The sequence below is a fragment of the Bactrocera dorsalis genome, chromosome 4, assembly GCF_023373825.1.
Source record: "Bactrocera dorsalis isolate Fly_Bdor chromosome 4, ASM2337382v1, whole genome shotgun sequence".
In the NCBI taxonomy this organism is placed as follows: domain Eukaryota; kingdom Metazoa; phylum Arthropoda; class Insecta; order Diptera; family Tephritidae; genus Bactrocera; species Bactrocera dorsalis.
Window position 1 is genome coordinate 34,963,889 of NC_064306.1, and position 23,863 is coordinate 34,987,751.

Sequence of the window (23,863 nt, forward strand, 5' to 3'; positions counted from 1 at the left end):
GTTTAAAGCTCTATTTAATTGGCAAACGATTCAAATGGATTAAGGAGACAAACATTTCAAATTTTGCAGAGTGCAGAGAAGTCTACTTTTAGGCTTGTTCAACCAATTTTCGGAAATTTTCAAGTCTATTTAAGGCTTGCTGAGACCATGTTATGAACTCTATATAACAGGAAAAACGATTTAAATTGGTTATGATGAGAAATCTTTCAAGTTTTCGTGCAAAGAAGTCTACTTTTAGGATTGTTCAACCAATTTTCGGAAATTTTCAAGCTTATTTACGGCCCGAAGAGACCATATTATGAACTCTACATAATTGGTTACCGATTTAAAAGGATTAAGGAGACAAACATTTCAAATTTTCGTACAGAGAAGTCTACTTTTAGGCTTGTTCAACAAATTTTTACAACTTTCCAAATCAGTAGTCTGCTTTTAAGCGCGAGAGAGAAAAATTGTTGAACTTTTTATAAGCTATGTTTGCTACTTGTGAATTCTGTAGCACACTTTTAAGAGCGTAAACTTATTTTTGTGACTTAACAAAGGAATCTTTTTTAACAGTTTTCTAATCAAAAGTCTAATTTGGGGGTTCTAGTGACTAATTTTTGTTTGTTTTTCATATGAATTGAATTTGAGAGAATAAGAACAAGGCAAGAACAAGAAAATCGTATTTTGGTCTGGCAAGGCCTGAACAGTGAAAACCTTTTTCTTTTTTACAGACCACAGTTTCAGCCAAATTATATATTTAGTTTCACACTCCTAACGGCACTTGTTATTGCCATCAATCTATCACTTTATTGCTCTTTGTTTTTCCTTTATCACAGAGCGTAGATATGTATGTAAAATATGTAAAGCAAGGTATTTGCATATTTTTTTAGCACAAAACAAGTTAGATTTAGATAGTCTAATCAGCATGAAAGCATGTTATGTAAATATTTACTAAAATATGAGTATGAAGATATGGCAACAATTAAAAGCAGATGCGTGGGCAGTAATAAAAGCAGCAGCAGAGGGAGAGGCAGCGGTTGCGGCAGAGGAGGCGAAAGCATTATCAAAATATATAAATTATTATAAATGTGTGTATAAGGCTGTAAGTGGCACAAATAAATAGGTAAATAACAGCAGTTAGACAACAATAACAACAATACTTATACACTACGATAGATTTCAGCGCGAGGTTTGAGGTTAGTTAGCAGTTAGTGCGTGGTTAGTAGGCAGTTAGTGCACTTACTATGTTATGTGTGAGTTTGTATGACACTTATACAACGAAAGGCACACAGTTCATAGTTTAGACTTAGAAATTACAGTTATGCATTGCAATTTAGCTGCAGACGTTGGTTGTAAAGCTTACCTGTAGAACGCAATTGTGGCGCTACAGCGCGTGCGTGCGTCTTTCTTAAAGCGTTTCTATTGTTTGTGTGAGTGTGTGGACGCTGTTCGAACACTTTATGCCTTGCGGTATTTTTGCGCATGCGCTCACGTGCCTAACAGGTGCGTGTGTTGTGTTGGTGTTGATATATTTACTTGTTGTTGTTGTTATTTCTACTTTTTGTGTGTTGTGTGTGTAAGCTTACGAGTGTAATATTCTTTTATTTTGCTTAAAATGTATGTGAGTATGTTCTATAGAAAATTATAGTACCAACTCGAGCACGAAATGTTGCACACTTAATTGCTAATTTAGTTTAATTAATTTAATTTAATATTTGTATATGTGTGTGTGTATGCGTAGCTTCAAAAAGAAAGCTTAGCAACGCGGCGTATAAACACAAGAACAACAAAGATTTGAATATTTGCAAAATACACAAATTACAAAAACAAATTAATCAAGTAAATTTACGCTTAATTGCTACTTAATTAACGCTTCATTCAATTATAAAATATTTATATTTGTTTTTGTTGCTTTTCTAGGCTTAAGATCTGATTTGTTCAATTGCGTCACGCACAATTTATGCTTCTAAGCTGCTGCGTGCGTGTGTGTGTGTGTATGAGATACTTTCATTTGAGTGCAGAGATTTTCGCCGCTTAATTGCTTGCGCTTCCTTTAGCAATTTTGGTTTTTTTTTCTTAAAAATTCTTACACTTTTGTTTTTGTTCGTTTTCTTTGTGTTTGTTGTACAATTGTTTTGATTGGTTAATTTTGTTTTTTGTTCGTGTTGTGGGAAGTTTGAGTTTTTTCTTTGTTTTTTGTTTTTAATTACTTGTCAATTAGTGCTTCCTTTTTATTTGACGTTTTTGTGTTAAGGGTATTATTTTTGTTCGTTAATGTGTGCACTTTTGCAATGTGTGTGTGTGTGTTTTGAAACTCAAAATAAAGAACTGAGCGCTTTTTTTTGTTTGGTCCTATTTTTATTTAGCAGAATATCTCAGGTTTATATTGTCCAATAATGTCCAGAGTTTTCTCGTCCTGTTTAGAAAGAAATAAGTAAAAAAAGAAAAAAGTCGAATATATATACAGATAACGTTGTAAATGATTAATAAGAAACATGAGAAAAAAAATTCGAAATAAAGTAGAGAAAAGAAAATTTAAACAAGCCAGCGTACCATGCAATAAAAAGAAGAGAGGGGAAAGGAAGATTTGCTTATTCTAAATTTCATTGTTATATTAAATATGAGCAATGCATACAAACAAATAAATAAAGTAATTATTAAACTTTTTTGATAGGAAAGTATAAACAAAACTGTTTTACAGACAGAGAGGCTAATTGAGTCAATTAGATAGTACATTTATGTAAGCAATTAAAAGTAATCTATTTTTTTCTTATTATTAATTATTACTTTATTAGTATCTTTCTTAACAAAACTTCAATTAAAATTACTTATATTTTGTTAATTGACTAAATTAAAGTGAACTGTGAAAATTTTTTCATACTGTGAAGTTTTAGTGCAAATTGTACAATCTTTCAATATCGGCTATATTTTGGATGTAAATATTTTACACTAATTGAATGCCAATTAAACTTTTATTATGAGACAATTTTCTAATTGACAAAATTAACGGGCTGAGTGACAAAAAATGTCTTTAATACTAATTGAATGTCAATTAACACTAATCGAAAGCCAATTAAAATTTTGTGACACAATTTTTTAATTGACAAAATTTACGGGTTGCTGACAAAAATTGTCTTTTATACTAATTGAATGCAAATTAAAATTTTATGAGACAATTTTCGAAATGACAAAATTAACGGGCTGAGAGATAAAAAATGTCTTAAACACTAATTGAAATTGAATTAACACCAATCGAAAGCCAATTAAAATTTTGTGACGCAATTATCAAATATCAACTAAAATTTTATGAGACAATTAGCTCTTTTAATTGACAAAATTAACGGGTACCGTGTTAAAAAATGTCTTTAACACTAATTGAATGTCAATTAAAATTTCTTGAGACAATTTTCAAATCGGGGTGTGTGACAAAAATTATTTTATGTCTTTATTTCACTTCATATTTTTTTTATAAATTGAATGTCAATTAAAGGCATATTAAACAATTAACTAATTGACTAAATTTAGGCGCAGTCTGAAATGCCTTTCTATCCATGAAATTTTGGATTTTTTAGAATATTATTCAATATCTCATTTATTTGCATTTTTTATATATTGAATACCAATTAGAGTTGAACACTGAAGACTCAACAACGGTTTGGTGTGGCTTGTGGGCCGGTGTAATCATCGTTTCATAGCTCTTCAAAAATAATGCCAGTGAGAACGTTTCCGTCAAATGGCGACCGTTATCGCGCCATGATAACTTGCTATTTGATGCATGAATCGCATCAATCAATGAATTTATTAAGAGAACACTTCGATAAGCATATAATTCACATTTTGGCTCGATCGATTGGCCACCAAGATCGTGTGATATCACATCGTTAGACTTTTCCCTGTTCGGATATGTAAAATCTAAAATCTATGCGGACAATCCCGATTCGATTCAAGCTTTGGATGGATCATGTGAGACGTAGCCGCGGCCAACATTTGAAAGAGATAGTCTTCAAAAAACAAATACTAAAGAACGTTTTATTGAATGATACTCGTATTACACATTACCTATTAAATCTGAAGTTTTTGTGCTGTCTCTTTGAAAAAATAGGGAACCTCGAAATGGATCGCCCTTTAAATAGGAATTTTAATAGATTTACCTAAACAAACCTCTCTCTTTTCCCCGACAAATTGCATTAAAGTTAATTGACCTATTTATGTTTATACGGTCTGCTGGATTTAATGAAGTCAGAACAATTGGATGTAATAAGCCAACACATATTTTTCGAAATAACCGTAATGTGTTAACATACTTACTATATATACACACATATTTATTGAAAATTACTAGTAATAATTTTTAAAAACAGATTTACATGAAGGTAACAGAAATTATAAAACATGAACATAAAAAAGCAATTACCATGCAAGTTTAGACATATGTAGGTCTTGGTAGGGCCATGAAAAGTACAGATTTTAGCTTAACAGAATGAAAATTACCAAAAATATATATAACGATATTTTTCAATGGCCCTAAAAATGATCTTCATGGAAATTATCAATTGCAAATACAATATATGTATTTGAATTGAAATGGTCTATGAAATTTAATGGCGGTATATTGGATTCCAACACTGGTTCTGTCAAAAAAATGTCTGTGAGAGTTCAATTACAACCACGTTTCTGCCTACTAAAATGTCAACGAAAGCATGAAACTCCCAAACTTCAATGAAAACTTGACAAATAACAATTTCGTAACTTAACGCTGCCAAAACCAAGGAGAGGTCTTACATTTTTTTACAATTTCAGAAAACTGAAAATTACCGGCTTATAACAAATTGCCCTGACATCAAATTAGATTATCTTAAAATTCAAATGCCGGAGCTGTCCAAAACGAGAGGATTTCTAGAAATCGATTTATACACATTTCATAAGATCAGAAAGGTCTACGAGGCTGATAACTATGAGTTTTGCTTTTGGAAATTGATGCATTAATTCTGCCTTTCAATTTAAATAAAATTTCGAACGCATTTTTGCTGGCGGTTTTAGACCTCTTAACCATATAAAGCGTTCTTTGAAAAAAAAAAAAATCAATACTTTATTTCGAATTGACGGATTCAAAACCGATTTCAGTAATTGATAATGGTGATAGAATAAAATATTGGTGATTTAGTATATATTATGGTGGACAAATCCATCAAAAAATGTTTTTTGTTTGTTGGGTAATGGTAACAAATATGGATTTTCGAAATCAGTAGAGCAGAAAGTTGATAAACAAACTCGTGTGCGTCATTAAACTGACAGCTCCGATTACTGCTCTCGGAAAAAGTTTATGTATACAAATATTCATATGAACACAAAAAAAAATTAGACTAAAGTAAAACTTAAAATTAATCAAACAAAAACTCAAAATTTCAAGCTGAAATGGAACTAGTCGCATAAGTGTTAGTTTCCGACTAAAAAATGTTGATTCATTGCGAACTAAATTACGACTGGAGTTGCAAGGCTAAAACTTAAAAAGTCAAAAATAAATTATCATAACAATTTAAAATTATGTATGATATGAACTTTTTTATTTAAAATACATAGAAAATTATTTAAATCCATAATTAAAACATAATTTTTTTTGTATTTTGTTTAAACTGATATAAACTGGTAAGACTAACCGACAATCGAAAACTGAAAAGCTCCTGTGTGGCTTAACTAGTTGAGACTTGTGAATATAGTATTATAGTTGCGAATATAAGCCAGCTTACAACTAGTTCATTGCTCTACTGGGTACCTTATTACAACAAATATGTAAATTCGAACATGATCCATACTTTTCCATTACTAATTCACTGAAAATTTTTTGCAAAATCTAAACACACTACAAACTGTTATCACAATACACGTCTGTTGTGCTTTAAAATAAAATAATTGGATGAAGCAATCTCCGACTTTAGCTGAGTCATAGCTATTATTTTATTTTATTTGTATTTTTTCAAACCCCTTATCTTGCCCTGATTTCGAAATCAACTGAAGTGAATCGTGAAAAACAAGCGGTAATTTTATAGGTGTGGGTGCACAATTTAAAAAAGCCTCTTCTTCTTTTTTTGCGCCAAAACAAACGAGCGGCGATTAAGTATTCAATACAATAATTTTGCACAATGATTGCGATGTGTTGTGATGGTGCGAATCTGTGGCGCATGAAAGGTCACATTGAAGTGATTAAAATCGTGATTTGATTAGTTGACTGGCATTTTTCTAGGTTATGCAAATGCTTGATTTTGTTTTAAATACTTCATGTAATGAAGGACAAATCTTTCAAAAATAATTTTGTACACACATACTAAATTTTATTAAAGAAGATTGCAAACATTGCTAGAAGCGACGACTTTTACAAATTTCTACAAAATTTCTCACCCGTGGATCGCTCACTTTTTATATGAAAATGTTTGTAAGATGAATAGCAAATTGGTCGAAAATAAAAAAATATGGTATAAAGTGTGGAATTTCGTGTTAAAAATAGTAATTAAAGATTTCCAAATAAATCGTGATTATACGCTCACCACCATTCATAAACAATAAGATTCGCAAAATAAATAAGAATTAGCTATTTGTTTATATTTATTTGTGGAACGGAGACGCGGTAAGAAAGAAATATCAATAATATTTTTCAATAATATTTTAGAATTTATGGAATTTCACATATTTATAGCAAAGTGTATATATGTATGTATGTACATATGGATTTTTAAAAGGGGTTCCAATTGGGACGCAACAAAAGTAAACCTATAGTGACTGCAAACGACGCCATATTTCTTCTCGCTCTTTTGCCATTTCTTTGAAGTAAGGTTTGCCATTTCATCATGGAAAGATATGCGATCCAGCGAGTCAATATTATTAAAATTTACTACCGAGTCAGTGGCCTTAACTTTAAGAACTACGTCCAATATTGCTGCCGCTTGCGCGTCTATTGAGGAAGACCCAAATCAGTCGCTCACACATCGCCTCTGTAGCATTGGCAGTGTGACGAATTTTGCGAAAAGATATTGGCCTACATCCTTACAAGATCAAATTGGCGCAATAATTGAAGACGTTTGACCACCAGAATCGTCGTATGTTCCTGAATTGGGCTGAGCAACAACTTAAAAATTATCCGGATTTCCATCGAAAAGATATCTTCAGCGATGAGGCCCATTTCTGCCTGAATGGCTACGTCAATAAGCAAAATATGCATTATTGGTAGGCAGTGATCGCCACGTACTCTATGAGTCACCATTGCATCCCGAAAAAATTACGGTTTGGTGTGGTTTATGGGCCGGCGGTGTCATGGGACCATACTTCATCCGTGATAATTACGACAGGCACGTTACTGTGAATGGAAATCGCTACCGCTCAATGATAACCGAATATTTGTGGTCCAAATTGGATGATATGGTCTTACACAATATGTGGTTCTAACAGGACAGCGCCACAAGCCACACAGCGAATGCCACAATCGATTTATTGTAAACCAAGTGAACGTGTTATCTCATGAAATGGCCCAGTTAATTGGCCGCCTCGGTCGTGCGATTCGACGCCGTTAGACTATTTCTTGTAGGGCTATGTCAAGTTTATAATCTATGCCAACAAGCCAGTGACGATTGATGAACTTCGTACAAATATCGAAAGTGGCCATGCAAAAGAAATCGAGTTCCATCGAATGGAACAGGAATAAAAAATTTCATTGATGTCCGAAACCGTGTTTGTTTTATTTAAAAGAACCTTTGTAGCGCTTATTGGAAAACTCGTTATAAAGTGTGGAATTTTGTTTTAGTTTGAAAATGTATCTTCACAGAATAATTAACCCACCCTAGCATTTATATCGACAAACTTTTAGGTTTTGTCGGCTTCTCTGACGGCTTTTTAATCGCTACAGACATTTTAAATCATAGAGATATTTCCGTAACCCATAAAAAACCATAAATAGCTTCGAAAAAATTAATTATTGTACATACTTCATTCGCCAGCAATAATTTTCCGCAATTAAAAATAGTTCTGTGATATTTTTTTCTAGGGCACGCGACTTTGCTGAATTATTTTAAAATTACACTTTCGTTTCCCAGTAATTGCGTATGAGCACAAAATTAAAATGCATACGAATTTTTTGAGCGATTTGATTTGCTAAAATACTATAATTAACCACAGGGTTGCACCTGAATTGAACTAAATTAAAAAAGCGAAAATAAATGTGCGTGAATAAAAAATTGATTGAATGTAATTAATTATTTAGAAAATGCGTAATGTCAAGTCAGCAATTGCTTATATGTGTTTTTATATACTTATATGAAACATAGTATATATACTATATATATACATACATGCATGTATATGATGGAAAAGTCTGATGGACAATGTTGCAGTGATTGCACTCAGCTGACCGCAGCGATGACAATCTGAAAGGCTTCACTAGCATTGCAATTATACAGACAATGAACTATTGCACATATTAACAAATGTACAAATATGTACGAGTATGAATAAAAGTTGATATTATATAGTATATATGTATGTACAAATGGCAACAATGTTTATTACTCGCTCATTAGAAGTAAAGTCCAAAGGACGCCTACTAGAACCGTTTTTATTACTTTTCGATTTTATATTATGAACACACACACATTGAAGTATGAATATACGCAGTGCATTAGTGCGTTCATCTTACAAATATCTACAGTGTGTGCCACTAAAAATCGTAGCAGCTTAATCTTTAAGTTTCTATAATAGATTTCTAATTCAAACTATAGAAAAAATACTGTGGGAAAAAAATAGTAAGACTTTTCATTCAATTTTGTGTGCATAATCAAGTTTCTAGTGGCGAAATGTTCGAAAAGTCCTTCGGTAATAATAGTTTTTTGCGAGAAAGTGATTTTTATTGGTAAAAATTATTCAAAGAGGGTAGAGAATGCGTTGACGATGAACCACGTCCAGAACGAGCATTAACTGATGATCAAGACGTCAATAAAATAATGGAATTGGTGCTTGAGAATCGACGATTAACAGTCAGAGATCTTACTGGCATCTTTGGAATATCGGAAGGACCAGAAAAAAAAACATTTTGAAAGATCATTTGGGCCTAAGACAAGTGAAAGTACAATTCGTTCCAAAACCACTCTTTTTTTTTTTAAAAAACAACGTCGCAGTAACGTCTGTTAAACAATGCTTTACGACTACTGGGATGCCATGAAATGTATTATTACTGGCGATGAGTCTTGGATCTATGCTTGCGACCCGGAAACAGACGATCAATCGGGCGAATATCGTGGCAAAGGTTAGTCGAAGCCGAAAAAAACACGGCAAAACAGGTGGAAAATCAAGTTTATGTTAAAAGCTTTCTTCGATTATGGAGGTATGATGCACTAGGAATTCTTTTCGACCGGTCAATCTGTCGATATGGAATGCTATTTGAGTGTTATGCGTCGTTTGCGCGAACCATTTGTAAAAACAACTCTTGGTCTGAATGATTGGAATGAAGTGCTTGTATCAAATTTGGAACAGGTTATTGTCTAAGTTAATAATGTAATCACCGAAGAAATTGTGCAGATCGAGCCACTATAGCATCTACATATTTATATTCTTGTAAGGAATCTTTGGTACTTCTGAAGGGTATTAAAAGTTATAGTTAAAAGCTCTAGAAACTGTCTTGAAAAGCATTTTATTAGATTCAGAGAGATAACAAAGAAGCTTCTCTCTTATGGGACGAATAGATTTGGTTAAGAAGTGTGTCAATGACTCGTAATAAAAGATAGGCATCTTTTGCAAAAAAACGAGTAGAGGTCTCAGAGGATATACTTGACTATGTAGCTGAGGACTCTACAATCATCAAACGCATCCTTACTGGTGACGAGAGGTGGCTTTATGAATATGATGTCGAAACTGTTAAGCTAGCGAATGGCAGTTCCAAAAAATTAATAGAAAAGGAAAAGATCAAGGTCGTGTTGAGATCGCAGAAGGGAAAATTCCAAATGTACTTTGGATGAACCGTTGGAACGTTTTTATTAGCTCAAAAGGAGTATATTTTGAAGGCGATAATAAAGATTTGTATTAAAACACGTGAACATGTTTTTTTGACCATTTGGGTAAATTTTGAACACTGTGATTGTTGTATTTTCTGATTTAATTTTTTTTTTTGTAAAAAAAAATTTATTTTCACCTAATTTGGAAACGTTTCACCAATTTGTGTTCATGCTTTTTTGTATAAAACTGTAAAATGTACTACGAGATATGGCAAAACTAAGGTCAAGACAGTGGCGTATACACGTGGGGTTTTGGGTGTCAAAACCGATGCACCAAAATCGAGAAGATTCAGAAGATTTTATGAAGTATTTTCCATATTAAAAATATGTTGAAAGGAAAAACACCGCCCGACCCCCCAGAATGAATTTCTGGATATGCCACTGGGTCAAAAAATTTATACGAATTTTAATAGTAGGCTTTTCAAAAAAACTTTCATTTCTATACAGTGTAATTATTTTCAAAATTTTTATCAAAATTCGAACTGTGCTAAAAATAGAATTCAAGAAAAGTTTTTTACGTACAAGAAATGCCTGAATCGCCCAAGGCATTAATCAGCTGTACGTTTTTCAATGACACTAACTGTATGTACTTATATATTGTACACATATAATTTTGCAAGCTTCTTGATGCATTGACTCACATGTGGCCTCTGTCGGCGCGCATCGCCTCCATGTAATTTCAATCATTGTTTTTGCAACTCACTTTATTTGCTCAGCCGCCGGACGGCGTATAGCGGATGCGACACTTGCCAATGACGCGGCAAGCGATTTGCATATTGCACATTTATTTATATACATACATATATAAATGCACCTTTGCGAGTGTGTGTGTAGCTACTTATATAAATAAATTTACTTTATTATTGCTTCTTGTTTTGCGGCGACTGGTTTCCAGTTGTACTTTATTGCATTTTTTGTCATTTCGTTAAGTCAATTTGATTTGCAATCGATGCGCATATGTAAATATGTCCGCATGTGTGCGTGTATGTTTGTAAGCTTGCGTCATTGCGGTGCTGCTGCGCCGCTCAAGTAACTACTTTTATGCTTACAGTGAAGAGCAGAATATTCTTGGCAATGCAGTAATAAATTGAATTTTGCGAAATTACATAGACATATATAAATACATACAAACAAACATATATACATATGAAGTATATTGCGGCAAATGAATAGCAATTGGCTATTTGTAGCAAATGCGGTAGCCATGAGAAATTGCATTAGCAGAAGTGTAAAGCTTTTAGCGGCATTTGCAAGACGCCAGCATTGAGTATGTGTAGCTTAGAAGAAATATTGAAAATTGTAAGAAGACAACTAACTGTGAACTAGTGCGATTGTAACTAGTTAACATTTCAATAACAACTAGTACGTTTGTAACTAGTCGTCAACTAATTCATAAAGTGAAAATACACGACACCAGCATTGAGTATGGATGCTAGAAAATATATTGGGAACTTAAAAAACTACCACTTACTATGAACTAGTGCGTTTGCAACTAGTTGCCACCCAGTTCGCTAAGCGAAAATGTCAATTGATGTTTCAATTGTTCGTTCGATTCGCCACTTGGCAAATTTTGGAGAACAGAAGCCAGGCAAAAGAAGAAATCCGAGAGAAAATCAGAGTAACTCAACCGTACCCTTGTATTTCTCGACAACATAATCCGGTTAGAGGACAAGACATATGTTAAATGACATTAGTTATATTTATCATATTTTATAACCCTCTGAATACCAAATATTTCATACCGAATCAACTTTTCAACTTTGATAAGTAACTGAACGTGATCAGTTGATCTGTGCTTATCTCCAAAAGGAAAAAGAATGATTGAATTGACAGTGCAGACAGCTGCGTTTCGAACTGGTATTCTCAAAACATGAATCTTAAACGACAAAAGATTAGTTAGTTGCGTGATCTCTACTATGACAAGGCTCAAAATAATTTGCATGAGTTTTTCAAGAAGATGGTAATTATATAACGCAGTATGTGATGTTGCAAACCTCTCAATTATCTGCTGCTGGAGATTAAGAACCTTTATACTGGCTTCTTCGGATGAAATGGCATGTATTGTTGATATTTCTATGTAGAGAAGAGCAAGATATTTTCTGTTGTGTCAAAATTTCCTCTCTAGATTTTGAAACTTTAGAAGAAGGTCTTAAAAGTTTGTGTTAAAACCAGTTTGCGGTCTAACTCTTGAAAAAAATATAATCTTGATTTTGATTGGTCAGACTGAATGGTCCAATATAGACAATATGTTTGGAGATTGAAGCGTTGCACTGGACAAATTAAAAAAAAATCCATTTGAAATTGAATTTTATCGATCAGTTGGCAGTCTTATTTCTGTAGAGTTCGGATATTATTGAAGAGGAAAGGACGGGAACTAAATCGATCGATAACTCAGACTAAACTAACATGTCGTTTGAAAATCGAAGGACCATCAACAGATATTATTGCATAGCATTACTCGACCGTTTGAAGGACGAAATCGTCGAACGAAAACGTCTGCATTTCAATAAGATCATTTTTTCAATCCGAAGTCCATTCTACAGTCATCTAAGTGGAGACTAAACACGATGAACCCACACCAAAGCGTGGAAAAACGCAACTGTCAACTGGCAAGGTTATGAGTTTATATTTTGAGATGTGGTTGCTTTATTTTTATTGACTAACTTGAAAAAGGAAAGACTGTCAACAGTGAATATTACGTGACGCACCGTTTGAAGAACGAAATCGGCCAAAAACGATCGTATTTGAGGAAAAAAGTGTTGTTTGACCAACGATGGCAAAAAATCCAAGCATTGGGCTTCGAATTGCTTCCGCAACCACCGTATACTTTATATCCGGCCTCCAGCGATTATTAGCTCTTCTCAGATTTCAAAGCAATGCTCGCTGGGAAGAAATTTTCGTCACATGAAGAGGTGATCGCCGAATCTGAGACCTATGTTGAAGCAAAGGGCATCTCGTAAAACTGATATCGAAAAGTTGGAGAGTCGCTATAAACACGGTATCACCCTTGAAGGGAACTATGTTGAATAAAAAAACCGAATTTTGCCAAAAAAATGGTTTATACTATGATAAACCAGGAACTTTTCAATTGGCTTGACTAGTACACATAGAAGGGTATAACTAAATCGACACATCTAATCACGTTGATCATTTCAAAGATCACTTATATGAAAAAATAGAGACTATCTCTTGGCAATTTAAAAAATCCTTATTGCCGAGCCAAGATTATTTCATAAGTAATATGTATAATATCTTAACTAGGTGGCAATTCTGTTTCACAAGTTCACAAGATAACTTTTTTTCGGTACACCATTCACTAGACATACTTCAAAGTACCGAAGAGCTTCATATAATTGAAGACTTCTTCATTCGGCATACCTGGAACATCAAAAATCACATAAACTAGTCTCAATAAAAACAGAGCACTATAATTCATCACAATATTTCGTCTAAGTACTTCATGCAACTTACAATTTATGTGCAACCAGAAGAACAATAAAAAAAGAGCTCTTTAACACCGCCGACACTTCAAAGGAGGCCACAGCAACAAATCACCGATCAATAGACACTATCGCAGCGCAAAATCGAATAACACAACGGAACAACCGAACAACACAAACAACAAATTGCCACTGTTGCCGCAAAACGCTGGTTAAGCTGGTGGTTTCAGTGGGAAAAAACGCGCTGAGAATGTGAGCGCTGGAAAACAGCTTCAGCTTTTTTTCAAGTCGTTAACTAAGTATGCAGATTTGATGAAATAAACCAAATTGAATATCGCAGTAAACAACTTTCTTGAGAGGAAACGACGCGCGCAACGCTTGAGGCAGACCAGAAGATACTAAAATTGAGGAAATGAAATGAAGATAAACGCTTGAAACTGGTTTTCGCTGAAGCGCAGAGGAATCACTAACGCGATTTGTGTATTTTTAACGAAGATTTTTGGGGAAAAACAAAGATTGGTCCAACAACAAGTGCTGTAAGAATGCTCGCATGTTAATGTGTAGCACGCGGAGTTAACCTTTGGCAGCAGAGCTATATATTTATATGTGCGAAGGTATCTATGAGAAAGTTTTTGATAAGCGTTCAAGTAAAATGTTTAACAAGCGCGCTGGCGCTCACTAACCCCAACTAGGCAGCGAGTCAGCGCATCAACCAGCAAAGTAGTTAACCTCAAAACTTAGGTATTTGTTTACACTGCCGCTAGCATAAGTATATATGTACAACTAATGCCCAGAAACACGCTGAAAGAGCTCATGCATGATGTTGATGCCCACACCGAGCAGCGGCTGACCTACCTGTTTTCACATGCCCACATTGACCACTCGCGCAGCGCGCCACCGGACATTGAACTTAGCGTATGCAGCGGTGCAGATGATGCTCGTGTCTACAACATGCACCATTCACCATTACGATTTTACTTCGTTTGCGCAGCGAGTTGGCAGTCTCCTGCGAAGCTGCAAATGGTTATGTGCCAGTGCGGGGGTTACATGGCTGAGAGTGTGGGCTTTTGGATTTGTTTTGCTAAACATTTTCGTGCTGATTAAAAGGGCAGTTGCCACATTAGTTGCTGATAAATCATAATTTTAATGTAAACATGCCCAACTTCTCATATATATACATACATATACATATACGTACAAGTGGAGGGGAAACTATTTAATTACCTTCGTGGTAATAAAAAAATGTTTAAAAGCATACATATTAAATTTAAACCGCCAACCATGGCGAATGCATAATTACACATTTCTACCACTAAAATTTGTCGAAATCGCTGGCATTTACTGCGTCCAAAGTAAAAGCTTTGTTGACAGTTGCTTTTTCCCCGACGTTTTTTTAGCATCTCTGACAATGCGCGTGATGTGTGTTTTCTTTTGCGAAAAGTAAAAGTCTGAAATATGCTTTGCTGTCGGTGGTAAAAGTTGTCATTTATCACTTTGTGCCACAAAAACGCTTTGTATATTCCCTCTTTCCCTCTCTTTATAGACAATTATTTACATTTCTTTTCAGAAAATGATCATTAAGTGAAATTTTAGCTGTTTGCAAAAGGCATTCGATACAAAATACTTTTGTGATGAATTTGATAAAGATTTTATGTCAAGTGATGCGACCTTGAATTTCGATCTTGAATAAGAATAACCCACAAATTCATAAGAATAAAGTAAAACACTTTTCACAAATACAAAATATTCCTTTCAAGCACTTGATCCCGACCGTTTAGTTTGTATGGCAGCTATATGCTATAATGATCCGATCTGAACAATTTCTTTGAAGATTTCAGCACTATCTCAGACAATAACCCACACCAAATTTCATAAAGATATCTTGTCAAATGAAACAGTTTGCTTTATAAGAACTTGATTTCGATAGTTTAGTATGCCAGCTATATGCTATAGTGGTCCGATAGCGGCGGGTATTTTACTATAGGGTCTTCGGTGTTGGCTTCTGGGTGTTACAGTCTTCGAGGCAAACTTATTATATATGTAAAAATATACCATTTCCCGTTGCTAGTACTGAAAGATTTAATTATGTGGCCACATTTTATTCGCAAAAAAGCTTCAAGGCATAAGAAAGCACAAAAGTAACGGCACGTTTGCTCTTACAATGCTGGGAACAAAGCACAGAAAAATAGTTTTACTCGACAATAAAAACTGCCAGGTGTAAATACGACTTGATAAAACAGTTAAAGAACTGCCAAGTTGATTTTTGACAAAAGCTTAGTTGAAGCGCCTTTAAGAAATTCTCGATTTCTCCACATATTTATGTAAATCAGTAGTAATTAAATGAACCTATTTGTTAAAAAAATATGAGAAAATGAACAGCAGAAAAACACTTAAAAAACTTTTAGAAGAATTGGGGGCTGCCTAACAAAAGACCATTTTACTAACACAACTCATAAAGCCAAGATTTATGGGCCATGCAAATATTTTTTTTAATGCTTTTCTATTGAGAGGGCGAGATGTAAAACAATGAGAATGAAAATATAAGTTATTTCTAGCCATGACAGTTTATTATTTTCCTAACAAAAAGTTGTTACACACAACTTTTTCTTTAACTATTCACAATAAATAATTAATTTAAGTTTCTTTTAACTTTTCATTATAAATAATTAATTTTTAAACTGCAGGTGTTTACTGTAAATGTTTTGAGATTTTATTTTTAATATTTTTTTTTTTTTTTCATTTTTAAAGTGTCTTTTTACATTTTTACGTGCCACATTTCACGAAAATTAATAATAATTTATGGGTGTTAGGGTAATTGGAAGGGCGTTGCCAGAAAAATTTATATAAAGGCTCCAATTGTATTTGAAATTTACTTAACTTGAAACTTATTTTTAATAAGATTCTACACTCTAATACTCATACCCATTTAAAGTGATTTCTATCTCACACATTCACATAAAAGTTTTTTGAAATCTTTTACGCGAAATTTATCTGAGGGCCAAGAAAGGTGCCGTTATTGGCTAAAACGCATTTTGAAACAAACTTCGATTCGTCAAAGAACATATGAATTGGTCTTCGACAAAATGGCGAAAAATTTTATGGTCGGACGAATCGAAGATTGTTAAGTATGGCGGAAAAGGATCGCGTCAATATGTAAGATATGCACCAAAAAGGGTAAAAAATGGAGCTGCGAGTATCATGGTTTGGGCATACTTTTTTTGGCAAGGTCAAGGACCCATTTATTGGATTAAGGAAAACAAGACTGATGATTCTTATGTCGAAAAACTCTGGAAACCCATGCTGCCATATGCCAGTGAAGAAATGCTGCTTGTTTGGATGTTTCAGCATGACAACGATCCCAAGCACAAAAGAATTTGCTAAAAGGTGGTTTGACGAAAGGAATGTCAAGCTAATGGAATGTCCGCCACAGTCCTTTGACATCAACCATCGAAATCGAAAATCTGGGGTTTGATGTCAAGAAGTCGGTAGCCCGATGTAAGCCAACATCGACCACGCAACTATGGAAGCCTGTGAAGAGCGCATGGGAGTCTATTTCCATCGAAATATATCAAAAACTTGTTGACGCAATGCAACGACGCTGTGCTACAATGGCAAAAAATAAAGGTCACGCAACTAAATACTAATTTCGTAAAAAGACAATATTCAATTTGGAAAAAAAAAATTAAAAAAAAAATAAAAAAATTAAAAAAAAAAGTTTTAAAAAATAAAAATAAAAAATAAAAAATTAAAAAAAAAAGTTTTAAAAAATAAAAATAAAAAATAAAAAATTAAAAAAAAAAAAAAAATAAAAAAAAAAATAAAAAAAATAAAAAAAAAAAAAATAAAAAAAATAAAAAAAAAAAAATAAAAAAAATTAAAAAAAAAAAAATTGAAAAAAAAAATTTGAAGTAGTAAAAAAAAATTTATGAAATAGTAAAAAAAATTAAAAAAAAATTTAAAAAAATTAAAACAAAAAATAAAATACAAATATAAAAGAAATATAAAAACAAAAATTAAAAAATATACTACATTTTTTGGGTTTAATTTCTGACCGCTGAAATTTTTCTTACATTTTTTTGATGTATTTATAATACATTGAAATTAGTTAAACAATGAGTCTTTTTTTAAATACTTGACTTTCTATTATGGTCTTTATGGTATAAAATATTATTTTTTATAAAGGCGATATCGCATACTTTCATAACAGTTCCTCTTATACGTTTGCACGTTTGCACACTACTAAGAATTTGACCGCAGCTGTATCTTTGTTAGTTTTTAACACATTTTCAACCAACAAATATTTTTTATTTGAACAACTGTTTAACAAAAAATAATTTTAAAGTATTTAGGTCATACATATTTAAATACTCTATATAGTAGGTAGAGTATATTCATTATAGTCATTATATGTATGTCTACAACTAATTCCCTCATTGAACCCGACATTATACTAACTCCAGTAATGTGTATACTTTACTAAAAAAAAAATTTTTTCCTATTTACTATTACATTTGGAATTTGATTTGCATTTTTCATCTACATACATACATAAGTATTTATATACTTATAGTATGTTAGTATCATATAAATTAAATGATACTTTCTCACGCTAACCCCAAGTCGGCAATCGACAAATGATTTTAGTAGCGCCTTAAATTTCATCAATCCAAACCACAGCGGTTTTATATTTGCCCTTCTTCTTCTTCTTCTACTTTTCACTACTTCATTAGCCTTGAAACAAGCAGCAAAAGCAAAGGCAACATTCAAATTTACCACTTCACATTGGCCAAGAGTGTAGGTAACTGCGTACCAATGTACAATTTTTCGTAATTGAGGTGGAAAAATTGCGTGCGGCGCAAAGGCAAAGCAATAAAACAAAAGAGACGTGTTACTTGGTAACCCAGTGACTTATTTGAATACAAAGCAAAGCCAAAACAAAAAATAAACAACAAAAGTCAAAACTGTGTGCAGTAGCAAGCAAACAAAGTAAATAAAATACAGTTGTGAAAAAAATAAAAAAAGCTAAAAATATAAAATACAAACAAAATTTGAAATAGTAGGCAATATTGCATGCATTGCCATAAGGAGCTGCCTATGTTTACACAAAAGGAAAGGCATCTCTGTTGAGTATGCCTTAAAAGTGAGGCACTATAATGCACTCAGAGACTTATTTAAGTCTGTACATAAGTACATATGTATGTAAGTATAAACAAAAAGTAAAAGTTTAAAAATGAATTCGTGAATCTCAAGAAGAAAAACTGCTTGCTGTTGAGGTTATAAGCGTCTTCCAATATATAAATTTATGATTTCGCGCAGTCCAAAGCATGCAAATAGCAGGAATCTCCATGTTTATTTATTTTTAATAATAAATCTAGAAAAAGCACACTAGGAAGGTTTGGAAAAATAAAAAATACAACGACTTCCATATAATATAATGAGTCATGCGGCGAGCGTGTCCGCCGTTGCGGATCACAATCGATTCTTTCGACGTTAGCGCCATGAGCTTGGTGTTGAAACGCTAAATATTGCATCGATTTGTGCAAAAGCAGGCCAGCAGGGCAATAAACTAGCAGACTAACAAACGAGGTAGACCAAAAGATTGGCAGGCATGGCATGTCGGAGACACATTAAGTAAATGGAATTAGCAGACACCAACAAGGCTACGACGCACTGAAGTGTTTAAGGAGTAATAACTGAAGCTGATACTTTTAAAGTTGTTTATAAATTTTACAAATGTTCAGTTGTATATTTTTATAACTCCCACATGCTGGGCACACGCACTGTTTCCATTACAATGCTTACACGCCACAATTATGCAGAATTTAATTCCAATCAAATAATTCGCATGTACATTTGTATACTTCAGCCTTCATATCCAAAAGTAGCGCCACAAGCCACTCCCAAAATGTAGCCTAGGCACGCCAACCGCGGCGTCCATGCATGTCGGTTTGGCTAACAGCTAATGAGCAAGCCAATGAATCCGTATAAGTAGTTATGGTACATAATACTTTGGTTATTTTTTATTTAATTCTTTTTTTCGAACTTTTTGCAAACGCTCAGCCGCAATGGAAAATGACATGACATGAATTAAGCGTTAAACTTCACTGAGCAGCAAGTTTGCGGAAATTTTTAGAGCGATAAAATGTGAAAAGTCTCTGGTTGAGTTTGCTAATGGGAAATACGATTCAGAAATTATGTATTTCAAAGAATTTTTACAATTCAGGGAGACTGTAACTCATGGGATTTAAAAAAAATATATATGTACATACATACATACGTAGATCTTTTTTGTAAAAAAAAAAGCATTGCCCAGTAAGTTTGGCTTGCGTTTTACTTATTCGTCATATAAAATTCTGATTTGTAACTGTAAGCTCCCAGCCACCTTCTCCTTCACTATACAGCCCTTTCAAAATTGAGGTTGAAACATTATGCCAGAATTTTCTTTGGCGGACCAGGAAACAAAGCCGGAACTGGCATTAGGTGGATTAGCAAATTTGCAATAATCTGTTAAGATCTATTTCTTAACATAACCTAGCTTCACGGCAATATACCCAAACCAAAAACCAGATTGATAACTTACGAATAAGTTTTATTTTTCAATGGTGAAGAATTATTTTGTTTACAAGATATACATATGTATGTAAGATTAGAAAGCAATAACAACAACAAATTATTTTAGCTTTTCTTAGTAAATTTTATATAAATTCAAAGAAACAGAACAGAAGACACAAATAACTTCCAAATAGAAGTCAGCTGTATGGCTAACAGTATATTTTCGTTAGCATACTTATTGGCATTCCAATTCACAACAATAAAAACTAAGAATTCCAGTTGGCAAAAGCAAATTAATAATTCGCATTTCTTTAGACATTCTTATAAGATTTAATGTCTACTAACATACATACATACATATTTATAAATATTATTAAATATATATTGTGGTTGACCAAAACCGCGTAAATTTTAATCTTCTGGCAAATGATAAGTTGCCTGCGTTTTTTGGTACCCTTCACTCCACTTAAGTGCATACAATTTGTATTAGTCACCAAGAAACAAAATATTGAACAAAAAACGTAAATTAAAAAGGGAAACGGCCTTGTCATCATTATTGCTTTTTCGTTGAGGACTCCACAACACAACGAATCAGTCACCCAGTAAAGTGGCGTAATTTCTTATCAGTAGGCAAAAAACCATGATTAACTTAGCTGCTATTTGTAATACACATACATACATATCTACATTTACTGATATTAGCGCCATACACAGTAATGTGTCGCTCGAATTTATGTGCACAGACCACAGCTTTGTTCAACAATTCACCAAAAGGTTTGCACTAAAAATGTTTCAAAAAACTCTTGCTTTTATTTTTAGAATTCCAGTAGCTATTGAAATGCATCAGGCACTTATCCGCAAGCACCAAATTTATGTCGATAAATGTCATGCCAATGAGTCACTTGCCCAACAAGCGGTCAATATGCCGCTAACCTCTGCGTTGCAAAAACAAAATAGTAGCATAATTTTACAATAAATTTGTCAATTTCATTTTGAGAAAATTGTGTGCATCAAGCATAAAGCAAAATTATGTTTTACCTTCTCAGAATATCGTTGCCATGCAAAGCCGGTTAAGCAGACAGCACCAGCTGAGCCGCTGCAAACGCCACGTAAGAGTTGGCACACCAAAGGGAATCAGGCACAATCAGCAGCGTTGATGCTGTTTTATAAAAATTGATATACCACTTCTTACAAAATAGTTTAAAATTTGCTTATTTTACTTGCAAACTGCAAACCGACGCAGACCTTCAGACAACAATTACTTTAGATTTCCACCGTTTTGTCTGCACTTCACAACACTTGCTTGCCTGTTATACACTGGCGTTTGTAAAAGCTGGAGTCACTAAACTTATTTTTTTTTTTTGTTTATAATAAATTTATTAAACATTAATCACTGAAATTTGGTTTTTCAATATTTTTGTATACATTTCCGCACCAAAAATAAAAATTGTTTTGTATTGAAATCAAAATAATGTCAATGCGAAGAAGGTGGGCAAACGCACCCACCCAGCAAATTATTTTAAAATGGACTGATTGGAAAAGAGCTACAAAGCTGCGAGAGCGCCGTTAACCAGTTTGACAGCAGCAATTGCTGTTTCTAACCAGCAGAGGCCGCCAACAGCTGCTTGTCATGCAAAACCGACAGCTGCGGCATCTACGCTTGAACCGCTAAAGCAGATTTTGAAGCACCGGTGTGAAACTTGGTATGCTGTTGTTACAACTAATGCACGCCAGGTGCCGCTCAATTTAATATGACTGTTATACTTGGTAGAAATATAACGGTAATTCTACATAATTAGTTTGCTTTGTAAAATTGAGTTTAGATTGTGAAAAGAAATTAAAATTATGAAAAAACAAAAGATATAATTACATAACCTCAAATTTGTTGAGCTTTCACTGGCGAAAGCTAGAATTTTCTGTGCTTTTTAGATAAATGACGCTTGGGGAAGACTAACAGTGCTTATGCATTTTGAGTGTTCTCTATATGGCGCAGCTCTAGAGAGTCTCGTATTCATATACATATACATATGTACTCAGTGAGTATTCTGCTTTGAGAGCTTTAATTGGCTTTTTGTGCGTCTAATTTTTCATGATCCGAACGCATGAAAAGATCGGATATATACGAAAATTTTCGGTCTTGAACAAAAAAAATTCATATTGGTGGAGATTCTCGACTGTCAGTGCCGTTTTAACGGTTGTTTAAACATAGTAAATATAAAAAAGAACATACAGCAACACTCCTCTAAGTTCTCTGACATATACATATGTATGTATGTATGTCCAAAGTAAAAGACCTCAAATGAAATGCAACAACAACAACAACGACGGAAATCAGCGATTGACCTTGTTCGAATGCCTTAAAAGGTCTTAAGCCGCAAAAACACAAAACGCTAAATAACTAGCGCTGCAACCATATACATAGTTAATGGCCTTATACCGTCACAACAGCAACAACAAGAATAAAAGTTACCAACACGCATGCGTCACAGCAGAGAGATGGCTGCGTCGATGGATGGCCAATGCTGCCGGCAAAAATATATATGACTTACATACAGACAATTGCTTTTTAATCATTCACAACAAAAGCAAAAAGTTTTTGTAGCCAGCAATGCACATGTTCTACCGATTTGTTGCCGCAGCCGAGAATCTGCGCCGTCGGCTAGAATTCTGCGCATTTTATGGAGTTTATTTGGCCAGCAGTTGCAGTTGCAAGTATTTTGTTGCAACTAAACTGCTGCTGGAGTTGTTGTTGTCGTTGTTGTGGCGCGCTGTAGTTGCACATAGTGTCTGTTTGTGTTGGCGAATTTCCTTTCTTTTCGCTATGCTGCAGTCAGTGGCTTCTCTGGAACGCTTTGCCTGCATTCTCTATTGGCTGCCTTAGAGTTCTGCTTGCCACTTTGGCTCTGGGCTGCTTTCTTACAGAAACTCTTTAAGAACGCTTTGCTTCTTTTTGCGTCGATTGCAAAGTGGGGAATTGTGCCAATGTGTTAGCAGGAATTAACTGCGGAACGCACAAGTCAAGGTAAGTCTAGATAAGGTATGGATCGCAGCAGAGCATATACATATGTATGTATGTACATACATAGGTATGTATGTACGTATGTATGTTCTTAAACGTGTATGGTTCTATGTGCTTCAGCTAAAGGCTAACATATTTACAAGCATAAGGCATACAAGTGTACATATTTGAAAGCGCATAAGAAAGACACAGATTTCGGAAGAATTAGTAGTAGACTGTTTTAAGTATTATCAGCGTAAAATTTCGAATATTCGATACTTTTTAAAAGTATCAGTGAATATTTGAAGGTTAGGTATCGATAGAAAAATACATCTTGACTTGCATATGAACCTTTTTTTCCGATTATGTGACACGATAGGAGTTTTGAGGCAAACTCAGTACTAAGACTGCTATTATTGGCAGGAATGTTAGTGAAAACGCGCCCACCACTTCTAAATTCCATATAACTTCTTCAGATAAAGCTCATATTCATGCTTAAAATGGTAGAAATTGAAAGAAAAACGCAAAGAAGCAATAAAATATATGTCTATATGATAAAATATACAAAATTTGAGGTTAAGGCAAGCTTAGAGAAAATAATATTCAAAATAATAAAAAAAATTTAGGAAAATAGAAAAATGTTAATTAATGCTAAGTAAGATAGATAGATAGACAAATAGAGCATAATATAATTAAAAAAACTAGAAAATATATATAAAAATAAATATAGAAGTGGAAACAAAAAATATGAAAAATATACAATGATTAATGAGCAATGAATGAAAATATAAATTACTATAGGCAGAAATAGCTATAAATTTGAAAATCACAATATAAAGTTAACCGATATTAGACACTAA

General features: G+C 33.6%; 1 protein-coding gene and 1 long non-coding RNA gene across 5 annotated transcripts in view; both read right to left on the reverse strand.

Annotated features, from left to right (window-relative positions):
* Positions 1-23,863, reverse strand: part of LOC105227275 (MICAL-like protein 1) — a 151,402-nt gene that overhangs the window by 24,302 nt on the left and 103,237 nt on the right. The window contains exon 1 of one of the 4 annotated variants that reach the window (XM_049456315.1): positions 21,044-21,545. The exons of 2 other annotated variants lie outside the window; for them this stretch is intronic. The gene's annotated coding sequence lies outside the window, so the exon portion shown is untranslated. Of the gene's footprint in view, positions 1-1,345; positions 2,328-21,043; positions 21,546-23,863 lie in introns of those variants that run through there. One more of the 4 variants, XM_049456316.1, reaches the window with a different exon arrangement.
* Positions 2,319-16,820, reverse strand: LOC125778467 (uncharacterized). The gene is made up of 2 exons (XR_007422732.1): positions 13,485-16,820; positions 2,319-2,398 (listed from the first exon to the last, which is right to left on the reverse strand). It is a non-coding gene; the product is annotated as an uncharacterized LOC125778467 (long non-coding RNA).